At 43.5% G+C, this 11,293-nt stretch overlaps 1 pseudogene; it reads right to left on the reverse strand.

The window, feature by feature from the left end:
• Positions 1–74: 74 nt before the first annotated feature.
• LOC105290968 lies at positions 75–9,713 on the reverse strand (annotated as a pseudogene).
• Positions 9,714–11,293: the final 1,580 nt, after the last annotated feature.

Below are 11,293 nucleotides of genomic sequence, written 5' to 3' on the forward strand. Positions count from 1 at the left end.
AAATTGCAGATCTCTGAAACTTTAACTCTTTAGATGATTTCAGTTCAGTTTTTGGTTTCAAAATCTAGAGACAATCAGAAAGAAAAGCCATTAACAGAATGTCTGTTTTTACATTTCTCTTCCTTGCTTCGATGACTTGTCACACAATTGAAAGATGATGAAGGTGCTCTTGCATGACCTGTGGCCTTTAGACAGTCAAAGTGTATTCCGGGATGGAAATCCACTATGGCAGGTGACACAGCTGAAAAGATCATTCATTGTCTGTGGTTCAGCAGGTACTTTGACAGATTGTATCTTTGGTTTTTCTTCCTTTGGGTTTAGGAATACTTTCAGCTTCACTTTTTGGGTCATCACGCAGTTCAACAGTCTTTGTGACACTGACATTTTCTTGGGGACTATCTTCCAATTCTTGGGCTCTGTCTTGATTTAAGTTGGTATCTTCTGGATCAACCTTCACTCCTTCTCCAGCTCCACTTCTATTGAAATTATCATGACTGTGTGCTGGTTTCTGATTCTTTTTCTTCTGTTTTTTAGAAATCTTTTATTTTGGTGCATCCTCAATTTCTTCCTCAGAAATGGCATTCGACGCATTTTTATCCACCTGAGATCCTGAAAATTTTTCTTCCTCCCCTTCCAACTGCCGTTTTAACAAGGCAATCACCTCTCGATTCTTCTTTGATTTTTCATGATCCCTCATGGCCTTTTCCGTCTTGAATTCATCACATGGATAGTACGGGCCATCAGAAACCTCTGCATCCTTGGTGTCAGCACTCTCTTTAACGTCCTGCCCATCTCCGAGCTCATGTTCCCCTATTTCATCTTCATCTGCTCCCTCTCCAAACTCCTTCTCACACACGCCTCCATCTCCCCAAGCTCCTTCTACAGATCAGCCACTGCCATCCAACTCTGTGCTTTGTACTGCTCCCCCCATTTTGCCTGCTTCCCTTTCTGTTGCTGCCTCATCTCTTTGCTTTTCTTCGCCCTCTCTCGTCCTGCCTGCACTCTTTTATCTCCTGTTTTGAATAAAAGCTAACAGCTGAAGAGCAAACTCATTCTTTTCTTTCCTTGCTCTGTCGTGAGTCTTTTTCCTTCTCCATGGCTCGTTTCTCCCAGCGGTTGGAAGCTTGTCTTGTATCATATTCTTCTTCCCAAGCAAAGCTCTTTTGAGTGCAGAAGCTCTGCCAGTAAGGTAGAAAGGATAGACTTCTGTGTCGTAGTCACCCCAAGAGTCTGCAAAAATTGGGAAGTCTTCAACGTTCTCTTCTAACACAGGTTCTAGTTCTTCTTTCGCAATCATTTCAAAAACATCACGATACATCATCTGAAAGCCTTTTCATGACCTCCATAACCAGAGGGGCTGGTAATGGTGAAACGGTGAAGCAAATCTGAACTGCCATCTTGATATTCTTCAAGCCCACCTTTGAGCAGAGCGCCCTCTGTGATTATCAGACCATGCTCTTTCCTTAAGGTCTCTTAAGGAAACGAATGCTGTTTGGATTCATTTAAATCATTCGGCTGCTCCTTCAGCATTATCCAGATATTTATCCGGGTCCCATTTCAGGGCCAGCTTTCGATAGGCCTTCTTGAGCTCCTCCTTGCTGGTGTCATGCCACTTAATATCTGGTGTTTTAATTATACAGTTGACCCTTGAATGACAATGCAGGGGTTAAGGGTGCCAAACCCCCGTGAAGTCAAAAATCTGCATTTAACTTTTGACTCTCCAAAAACTTTACTAATAGCCTCTTGTTGACCTTAAGACTTACCGATAACATAAAGTGTATGAACACATATTTTGTATGTTATATGTATGATATACTGTATTCTTACAATAAAGTAAGCTAGATAAAAGAAAATGTTATTAAGAGAAGCGTAAGGAAAATACATTTACAGTAGTTATTGGAAAAAATCCACATATAAGCGGACATGTGCAGTTCAAACCCATATCTTTCAAGGGTCAACTGTATATTAAGTATGTTTTCCTCCACGGAAATGCCTATGTATTCTCAGTGTCTCTGACAGGGTCTGGCATGAAATGGGCCTTTGATATATGCTCATCAAACCAAGCTGGAGAGAACTAAAATGTGCTGGCCACAAAGTGCACAACAAGAGAATTTTGTGGCTGTTAAAACTAAAAAGGGAGGCATGGGCAATGGCAGAATTCTCATCCGAAAAGAGTCCCTTTTGTCAAGAAAAATGACCCTTTCAACATCAACACTCAGACACACTCTCAAAATACCTGCAAGCTCCTGCTTTTCCCCCTCCACCTATACGGAATATCTGTTTCTCTCTATTAAAAAGAGGCTTTGATTCCCTGCTCCATCTTTCTTCAATCTCCAAGAAGATTCTTATTTCATTTTCAAAAAGGAGGTGTGCTCTCCAAACACCATTTGTTAATGAAGGCCTTTTGGCTATTGGTGAAAGAAATCCCAATTCAAAAGTGCAAACAAAACGAGAAATTAGCTCATGAAAATGTAAGTCACAGGGGTAGTTTGGCTTTGGTTATCACTGGCTCCAGAGCTCAAACAATGTCATCAGGGCCACGTCTCTCTCTTTCTCTAATGTCTGCATTCCTCTGTGCTGGCTCCATTTGCAGACAGGTAGTCTCCCCCAGTGACAAGACGGCTTCTAGAAAAACTAGGCTTATATTCTCAGAGCTCCAAGTTCAACAGGAAAGGAAAACAGTGCCTCTTCTCGGACCATTCAAGCAAAAGTCCCAGAATTAGAACATAGGGCATGATTGGCTTCGCTTGGGTCATGTGACAATACCCTAGTGGTTTGAAGGATATGAGAATCTGATTGGCCAGGCCTGGTCACATGGCCACCTCTGGAGGGAACAGTGATAGAGTCAACTGTGCCAGAAGCACAATGGACTAAAAGTGGGGGAGGGATAGGAACTCAGAGAAAAATCAGGATACACTTATCAGAAAATGTATATACGGATTCTGGACAGAAAATGAGCAATACTCTCTAACTCCCAGTTGAAATCAACCATTCTTTCATATTTTTTTTATATTATTATTATTACAGTTGACGTTCAATCTTATTTTATATTAGTTTTAGGTGTACAGCATAGTGGTTAAGCATTTATATAATTTATAAAGCGATGCCCCCAATTAGGCTAGTACCCACCTGGTACTATCTACAGTTATTACAGTATTATTAACTCTATTCCCCATGCTGTACTTTACATCCCTGTGACCATTTTGTAACTACCAATTTGTACTTCTTAATCTCTTTACCTTTTTCACACAGCCCCTCCCAGTTCCCTCCCATGTGGTAACTATCATATTGTGTTTTATGTTAGGGGCGAGGAAGGTCAACCTAAATAAATTCAATCCCTCCAAAAAGTTATTTTTAATTTAAAAAATAAAATGAAAGTTCTTTTCAGGACCATTTAAAATCAATTATGAATTAAGTATCAGGAAATGAATTTTTCATGGACACGTAGATAATATTCCCACTGCAGAAAAATGGGTGTGCCTAAAAAGATAAACTATTAAAAGCGACTTTGATATCACAAGGCTTGACTGGGGAGTAAACCTCACACACCAGTGAGTGAGTGTCCTTCCTGAGCACAGCCTCCAAAGAGCCATCAGCTTTCGCAAACTGGAATCACCTTGTTTGATTTAGTTGCCAAGTAAGCAACAGGCAGGCTGTGTGCTGACTCTCAGAGATATTCATCACCACTCAGTCAAGCCTTCTTCCACCAAGAGAATAAAGGGTCAAAAAAAGCTGAAAATAAGGAAGACCTTCCTCAGCTTCCAGGGGTTAAATTTCTGAGTTTTCTTGGTTGAAGCTCTCAGGCATCTAGCCTAGAGAAACCAGCTGGTGTACCCATGTTTTCTCCCGATACAGCCAACTATTTAATTTACATCCCCTGCAACAGAAAGGAATATTCAGAATCATCATTAATTCAGTTAAAGTCTCAGGATATAGCCATTATCTATTGCTACAATAATGCTGCATAACAAACTGCCTCAAAACTCAGTGTCTTGATACAATAGATATTATTTTTATCTCATGGGTCTACTTGGCTGGGTGGTTTTTCTGGTTTCAGCCAAATGTCAACTCTGCTCCACGTGTCTCTCATCCTCTCCCAGGACCAATGGGCTACCCTGGGAATGTCTTTCTCATGACGATGGCAGGAGGCAAGAGCAGACAGGCCCAGTCATGAAGCACCTTCATGCCTCTAGTGGCGTCACATTTGCTAACATCCCGTTGGCCAAACCAAGTCATATGGCTGTCCAGAGTCAGAGCAAGAGGCCTCTGCAAAGTCACATGAGATGGCTCTCAGGAGAGGTGAAGAATTGGTACCATTTTTTCAAACTATCAAAGGAAACAGCTGTGAAGATGATGATAAGGACAAGCTTGGGTCTAATTAGCTGGCATTTGGGCAATGGAAAATGGCACGAATTATTTGTCCGATATAGTACATTATTTTACTCGTCCTTGAGTGGTTTTTATTTAGAGGAAAGATGTCCAGTGAAAAGGATCCAGTTATTCAAGGAAATGAAGGAAAAGAGAAGACTTTAATATCAAATCAGGAAAATCATAGCATCTGCTGCCACACAGAAGAGCTCCCAGGCAACAAGGGTCTGCTCAACACCAGCTTTTCACTGAGAAATCTCCAAGGTGACCCCGCACAGGAACTTCGGGCTTCGGGGAGGAGGAGGGAGCATTCCACTGAGGCATGCAGAAGGAGAGGGAGCCATTCGTTTTCTCAAGTGGCTAAAAAACCCAGAGCCAAACCTAAAATTAGGAAATTAAAACTAAATAAAGGGATTCGAGCAGAACCATTTCCATCAAAAGCAGCAAGCATATGGGCCACGCTGTCAATTGAAGACCATCAAACTGAAAAGTGTAAATGATTCTGGGAGATTAGACAGATAAGTTGGAAAAGGAGGAAAGTGCCTTTTGAAAGCCAGATCGGGGTCACCGCCAGGAAAACTGCTCTCCACTTCCGTCCAGCCCTATGAGACAACGCCTGCCTTAGAACATTTGGTGTCACCCCTGGAAAACTTTCTACAAAGAAAAAAAAAATTAAAAGTCCTCCAGGGTATTATTACTCAATAGAAAGCTCTTTTTGAAAGTGTCTTTAACAGTCCATCGAGTGTTTTAATGTGTTGGAAGCCGTGCCTCTGTTGGCTGGGATTTTAAAGAGAATCTCTTTCTGCCTGCTCCCTCTGGCTTCTACTAGTTCCTGTTTGATTCTGCATATTCATAAAATGCTCGGCAGGATACATCACAGTTCAAACACACTTTCGGCTTTAACGACTTCAATAAGCCTGTTCTTCTTCACTTGGCAGTTAATTCACTGAGCTCATAAGACAGTTCCTACTGGGCATTTGAGCTGTGAGTTGGCAGAGCAATGTGCTGGTTTCAAAGGCTGGTGACCACCTTTGTTGAGGACCCAGAGAAAAGGGGCTCACCAGATGGGCTCTGCCCACTTCCGATTAGCATAGGGATGACAAGCCTTCCCCCACATCCCAGTCTGCAAAATCGTTTATAGTTTACTTTCCTTCTTCTCCTTCTTCTTCTTCTTCTTCTTCTTCTTCGCCTTTGGAGATTTCTGTTAAGCAAGAAGGCGATTGTGAAATCCAGAAAAAAAAAAGAATGAAGAAAAATGCCTGCCAATAATTTACTAAGACAAAGCTTCCTTCTTAGCTCTTGAAATCAGCCACTTTTCTCCATCTGTGTTGTCACCATCTTCATTCAAGGCCACCTTGACTTGTCACTTGGTTTAGAGCATCTCTGGTCTCCCTGTCCCCACTGTGGCCCAGTGTCCCCTCTGCCATGGGACCAGGGAGACATGTCTTAACCACGGTGCTGATCTACGTTCCTCCATTTATTCAGTAAATAACATGTAGGCATCTACCGTGTATCAAGAAAGATGCTAGGCTCTGGGGAGATAAAGGCGAGCAAAGCCATTGTCATATAACCACACAAATGTATGTGAAACTACAAGTGTGTATTTGGGGGCTTGGGGGGTGGATAGAGGCTGAGGACATAAGTCCCTGGGAACATATAACAGGAAGGGGTGGGAGATCAGGGAAGGCTTCTCTGAAGAGGTGATGGCTGAGAGCCATGTGCAAGACCTTCGGGAGTTAACTAGATGCAGGATGGGTTTGAGACAGGAAACCAAAAAAGAGCCTTCTTGCAAAGGGGACAGGCTTGAACAAAAGTGCAAGGAGCATGGCAAACTTTGAGGATCCAAATCTGCTCATCTCCTGCTCCATTTAGTCTTAAGACAAAGACGAAAGTCCCTACGCTGCCTGTAAGGCCCTGCCTGACCTAGCCCCTGATTGGGCCATCTCTTTCCAATCCTATTCTGCCTCTCACACTTCTACCTTCCAAGAAATGCCACACCCACCCCCCAAACTCACCTGTGGGACTCCTTAGCAGGAAAACAAAGGAATATCATTTGTGGAGCATCTCGCCAGGCACTGCACTAGATACACTGTCTTTACACACGCACATGCACGCACACACACACCACCCCACAGTAATCACGTTTCCTATGGAGTAGATGCTGGTGTTGCCCCCATTTCACAGAAAGGAAGCTGAGGCTTAGTGTGGATGAGCAATGCCAGAAACGTCCACACAGAGTCAAGGTGGAGCTGGGTCTCAAACCCCAGGAGTCTGACACCAGAACCCCAACTAACATGTTATGCTGCTTCTTTCCAGTGTGGAGAAGTCTGGAAGAGGAGGTGGATGAGGTCCTAGGAAGACATCGGGAAAACGCAATACAGTTCGTCTCTCAAGCCACGTCCATTCGATAGGTAGTGGCCACCTAGGATGCAGCGTTGAAAGGACTGTGAAGCCACATCCAGGCTCCCAGGACAGCCCATTGTGATTGATTAGCAATGTCTGCCACGAGTACATGACAGGAAAGGGGCAGCATGCATGCTAAGTATTTTCCAGCCCTGGACCAGCCAAATACATATTCTGGATTCCTCCTTCCAGCCCAAATTTGGGGTGTGTGGACCAGAGTTCCTTTGCCAAAGACCTTCCTGGACCCTTTCCAGCTACCCCAGAGCATCTGCTTGAGATCCCAGCTCAAGTGCAGATAAAGTCAGAGACACAACTGGGTCAGCCCACTCTCCCCCCGACCCCTTGCATTTCTTCCCAACAGGCGTTTCCTCCCGGGACCCCCAGAGCCCGAACTCATGAGAGAACGAAACCCACCTCTCCCCACCATGCCTGAAAATCGTCCTCCAGTTGGAGTCATCTTTATTTCCTCCAACAAAAAGTCAGACACGAACAAGAAAAAACCTGATGACCTCAGACTTTATGGCCAGTCTTCAACTACCTGGAGGCCTCTCATGTTCAGAAACCCTCGCCGATTCCCCATCTGCCTGGCAGAAACTTCATTTGCACTTAGAAAACCTGGCATGGTTTCCTCCTCGGTCTGTTACAGTGATGCCCACTGGCAGGGTTGAGAGCCATGGCCAAACCTGCTGGGAAAGGTTCAGCAAGTCTGACCACGCCACCTGTGTCAAGGAGAGCCGAAAGAAGTGGCTGCTTCCTCTTTGCCACCCAGAGCTCCCGAGCTTGGAGCTTTCTGGACGAAGCATTAATATGCACGCTTCTTTCATCCCTTGCTCCTCCTCCGCTCTGATGCTCACGTTACGAAGAACGCTTTTGGTGACTGGAAATGCATTCATCTGTGGCTGCCTTTTTACTTTATTTTTTTTTTTTTAAGGCAGCCTTTAAAATCATCTCTTTGGGTCTAATTATCTTTTATAGGGAGACTAATACTTCACCTCATTTCTCTTGGTTTTTTGGGTTTAGCAGCCATCTCCCCGCTTCCTGCCCCACTGTGATGATCTAGCCACATTACAGGGCACGCGAGGATTGAGCTTTCACGGGGTCCTGGGGTGCTTTCCGTGATGGAGACGCAGAAGGAAATGGCTGGGTTCTTTTCAAGCTCTCCCAAAGCTTTAACTACCATCAGTATCAGATCAGAATGGCTAATTCGCCTTCTCTTTTCCCAGCTCTTCCATTCTAAGAACAACTCTGCATGAACTACAAAGCAAAGGTTGCTTTTTCTGCTTTGCTTCTGAGAGGCTGTTGGAACCAAGCTTTGACTCCTGGCTGCATCCCTTATTAACTGTCTGAGTGCAAATTATGCAGCCTCCCTGGCCCCAGTGCACTCGTCTGAAATACGGAATCAATAGCAGCAGCTCCCTGTCGGGTTGTTACAAGGGCGAATATTTGTGCATAGAACATGGCTAGGATATAGCAAGCAGTATATAAGGGTTTGTTAAATGAAGTTAATATTCTGGTCAAAAATCTCTGCCCTAACATCTCTCTCTCGTCCCTACTAGCAACTAACTGTGTCTCAGAATGGTATGTGGTTAGTGAGGACAGGTGGACACTGAAAAGACAGCTGCCATGGGCTTTCCAACAGAGATGAGAGTTCTTACCATGTTGCAGCAAATGGACAAGGTCCTAGGGAACCCCCACATTTTCTTTTTTATCTCTTTTTTCTCCCCTACACGCAGTGTCTAAAAAGTTTTAACTAGTTGTCAATATTTTTAAAGGGGACTGTTTCAAATGGAATATAATGTGTGGCTTCCCTTGAAAACAATTAGATGGTCCGCCCAGATGGATGGGGCAGGCACTCTGCAGTTCTCTGTGCCACTCCCCCCGCTACCCCACCCCCACTCCCGCTCTGTCTGCCTTGTCATGTGCTTCGCCTGCCTGGCCCCGGTGGATATTTGAGGTCATCACCCCCACCCTAGGTCCTGGGTGTGATTCTACAGGAGGGAGGCACCCAAAGTGGATGGATTCAAGCAAGTCACCTTCAGTGTCTGGCCTGAGCATCTGGCCAAATGTCCCCTGGGGTCCAGGGCAAATCACCCCCTGTTGAGAACACACTGGTCTAGTTGTAATCAGCATCTCTTGTTGGAGAAAGAAGGGTATTTGTGTCCTTTGATTTTGAGACTTTTAAAAGGAAATGCTGCTCCATCATTGGTGTATGGGTCCCCAGGGAAAAAAATGAGGGTCATGAGTGTGTAAGGGACAGGTGCCCAGATCACCCGTGCCACCCATTACCAGTGCACTGTGTTTGAGATCAGAGGTATTGAATATTAAGTTGCATGTCCTCAGCCAGATTTGGTACCAACATATCATCTAAGGAAGGTAATCCATGTGGACCACAGGGAGCCCTTAATTAGCCATGGACCAGCTTTGTCCATCGAACTGAAGCCCAGTGTTCCACAGTGACACCGTGTGGCAGTGAGCAGTAATGGCAGTAGCAGATTGTTGTGGCTTCAGGCTCTCCCTGCTGAATACCTCTCCCTTAGACTATTTATGCCTCCAATGTTCTTGGCCAGGTCATGGAGGGTGAGGGTGAAGCCCCTAAAATAGGTATTGAACTTCCTGATAATCTCTCATGTTGGGGCTCTTCCCCATTATGATTTTAAGTTAAAAAATAAAACAATATAGCCATATTTGCTCCCCACGTTTGTGATAAAGATCTTCCCAGTTATTAAATGTTTTGGACAAAATTGGAAGGTGTAGGAGAAAGAGCCTTCTCTTCTGGCAGTCAGGAACCCCAGCTCTGTCACTGATTATTAGCTACGGGGTCTTAGAAGGATTACTTCACCTCTTAGGGTGTCAAGGTCTTGAGGGGGTGCGTGATCTCTGAGGACATTTGCATCCACACCCTCTGCTCGCAAGTGGAGCTTTACTGTAACTCTATGCGTCATTTATAGCTTCATGGTTTGGCCATTCATATTTCACTTCACTTTGTCACCTTAAGGTCCCTTTTGCTCTTCGCACATTTCCAGGTACCTACAAGCTCACGAAGACTTGGAAGAAACATCGCTGTGATTGTCATGTTGAGAATAATTACTTCTAAATAACTAAAATGAAGAAAGAAGCGTGAGGCCAGCATCTTTGACACCAACTGGTCAAATATCAAAAGATGCTTGTATAGCACAGAAAGATAGAGAATGAACCCCCAAATGCCAAAGATCATCTACAGTTCATTGCTCCAAACTGTGATAGCTGAATGTGGATCGAAGTTTGTTTCAAGTTTAAATTAGTAAACAACGCATTGGAGATCACGTAACAGGGCACTTGAGCGTTTCATTATTTCGTAAGACTTAGAACCATAAATTTTTATAGACTGGAAGAGCAGCTTAAAGGTCATATAGAAAGAATGAAAAGTGCATAGAACTGCATTTTTACTCCTTCATCCCATCCTACAGCCATGACGGACATCACTAATTAATCATGGTGTTCAGCCTCCAAATTCTTTTCAACATAGAACTCCAGGCACCATCAGTGGGCTCAGGTTAAAATCTATCTGCTGTCCGTCACCTAGGACCATTCTCCTATTTTTACAGGTCAGAACCTTGAGTCTTTTAAGATTCAATACATGGCCCAAGGCCACAGAACATACAAAAAGCAGGGCCAGAATCCCGACCCTTTGATTTTTTTTTTATCGCTCTATCAAATACCAAACACCCTAAATCTTAATAAAACATAATTTAAAGTTTGCCTTATTAGAACTAAAAATCAAGTTTATCTTGTTGCTCTAAAACAAACTCAAAGAAAACTGTTACAAATGAAATAGAGGACCAGTCGACCACACTGAAAACTCAGTTGCCTTTTTGACTCTTCAGAAAGAGTTTCTTGAATGCCTTTCTTGCTTAACTATAGCAATCATAGAGCAGGAACCCAAGAATCACTAGGAAAAAAGGCAAAAATGAGGTGGTTTCAGGCATCCTAGTCAGACATTTTCAAGAACTAGAGAAATCCATGATGTGTTGCTATCAATTCAGAACACAATATTAAGTCCCAGGAAAAGTTATCATCAAGCCCCTTTGAATCAGAACTACCTAACTTATCTCTCTACAGAAATTATCCTGGTGCTCTACACAGAGAAGGTGCTGGAAAATAAACCACAAATGGAAATTAGTGCCTGGATTCATATTAATATGAGTTAATATTGAGCTATAAAAAATAATTAAAATTTACCAGTGTGTTCCCATCCATTATTGCTTACCTAATTGCCCCTAAAATCTACAAGTGGAGTTTGGTCTTAAAAAGCTCTTGTCTCATGAAGGTATACATGATTTAAAAAAGAGGTGGAGGGGGGAATGGGAGCCAGAATAAAAAAAGAGAGACATTAAGATTTAGTCAAAGCCAAAGGATATTCTTTATGACACTAGAGCTAAGAGAGGCTCTAAAAGAGACAATTAGAGAATTCCAATGGCCAGCCAAAGAGCGCAGAGGATTTAGAAACAGAACGCTGGGGGACTAGTTAAGGACTATGACAACT

The sequence above is a fragment of the Pteropus vampyrus genome, unplaced genomic scaffold, assembly GCF_000151845.1.
Source record: "Pteropus vampyrus isolate Shadow unplaced genomic scaffold, Pvam_2.0 Scaffold40, whole genome shotgun sequence".
Classification (NCBI taxonomy): Eukaryota; Metazoa; Chordata; class Mammalia; order Chiroptera; family Pteropodidae; genus Pteropus; species Pteropus vampyrus.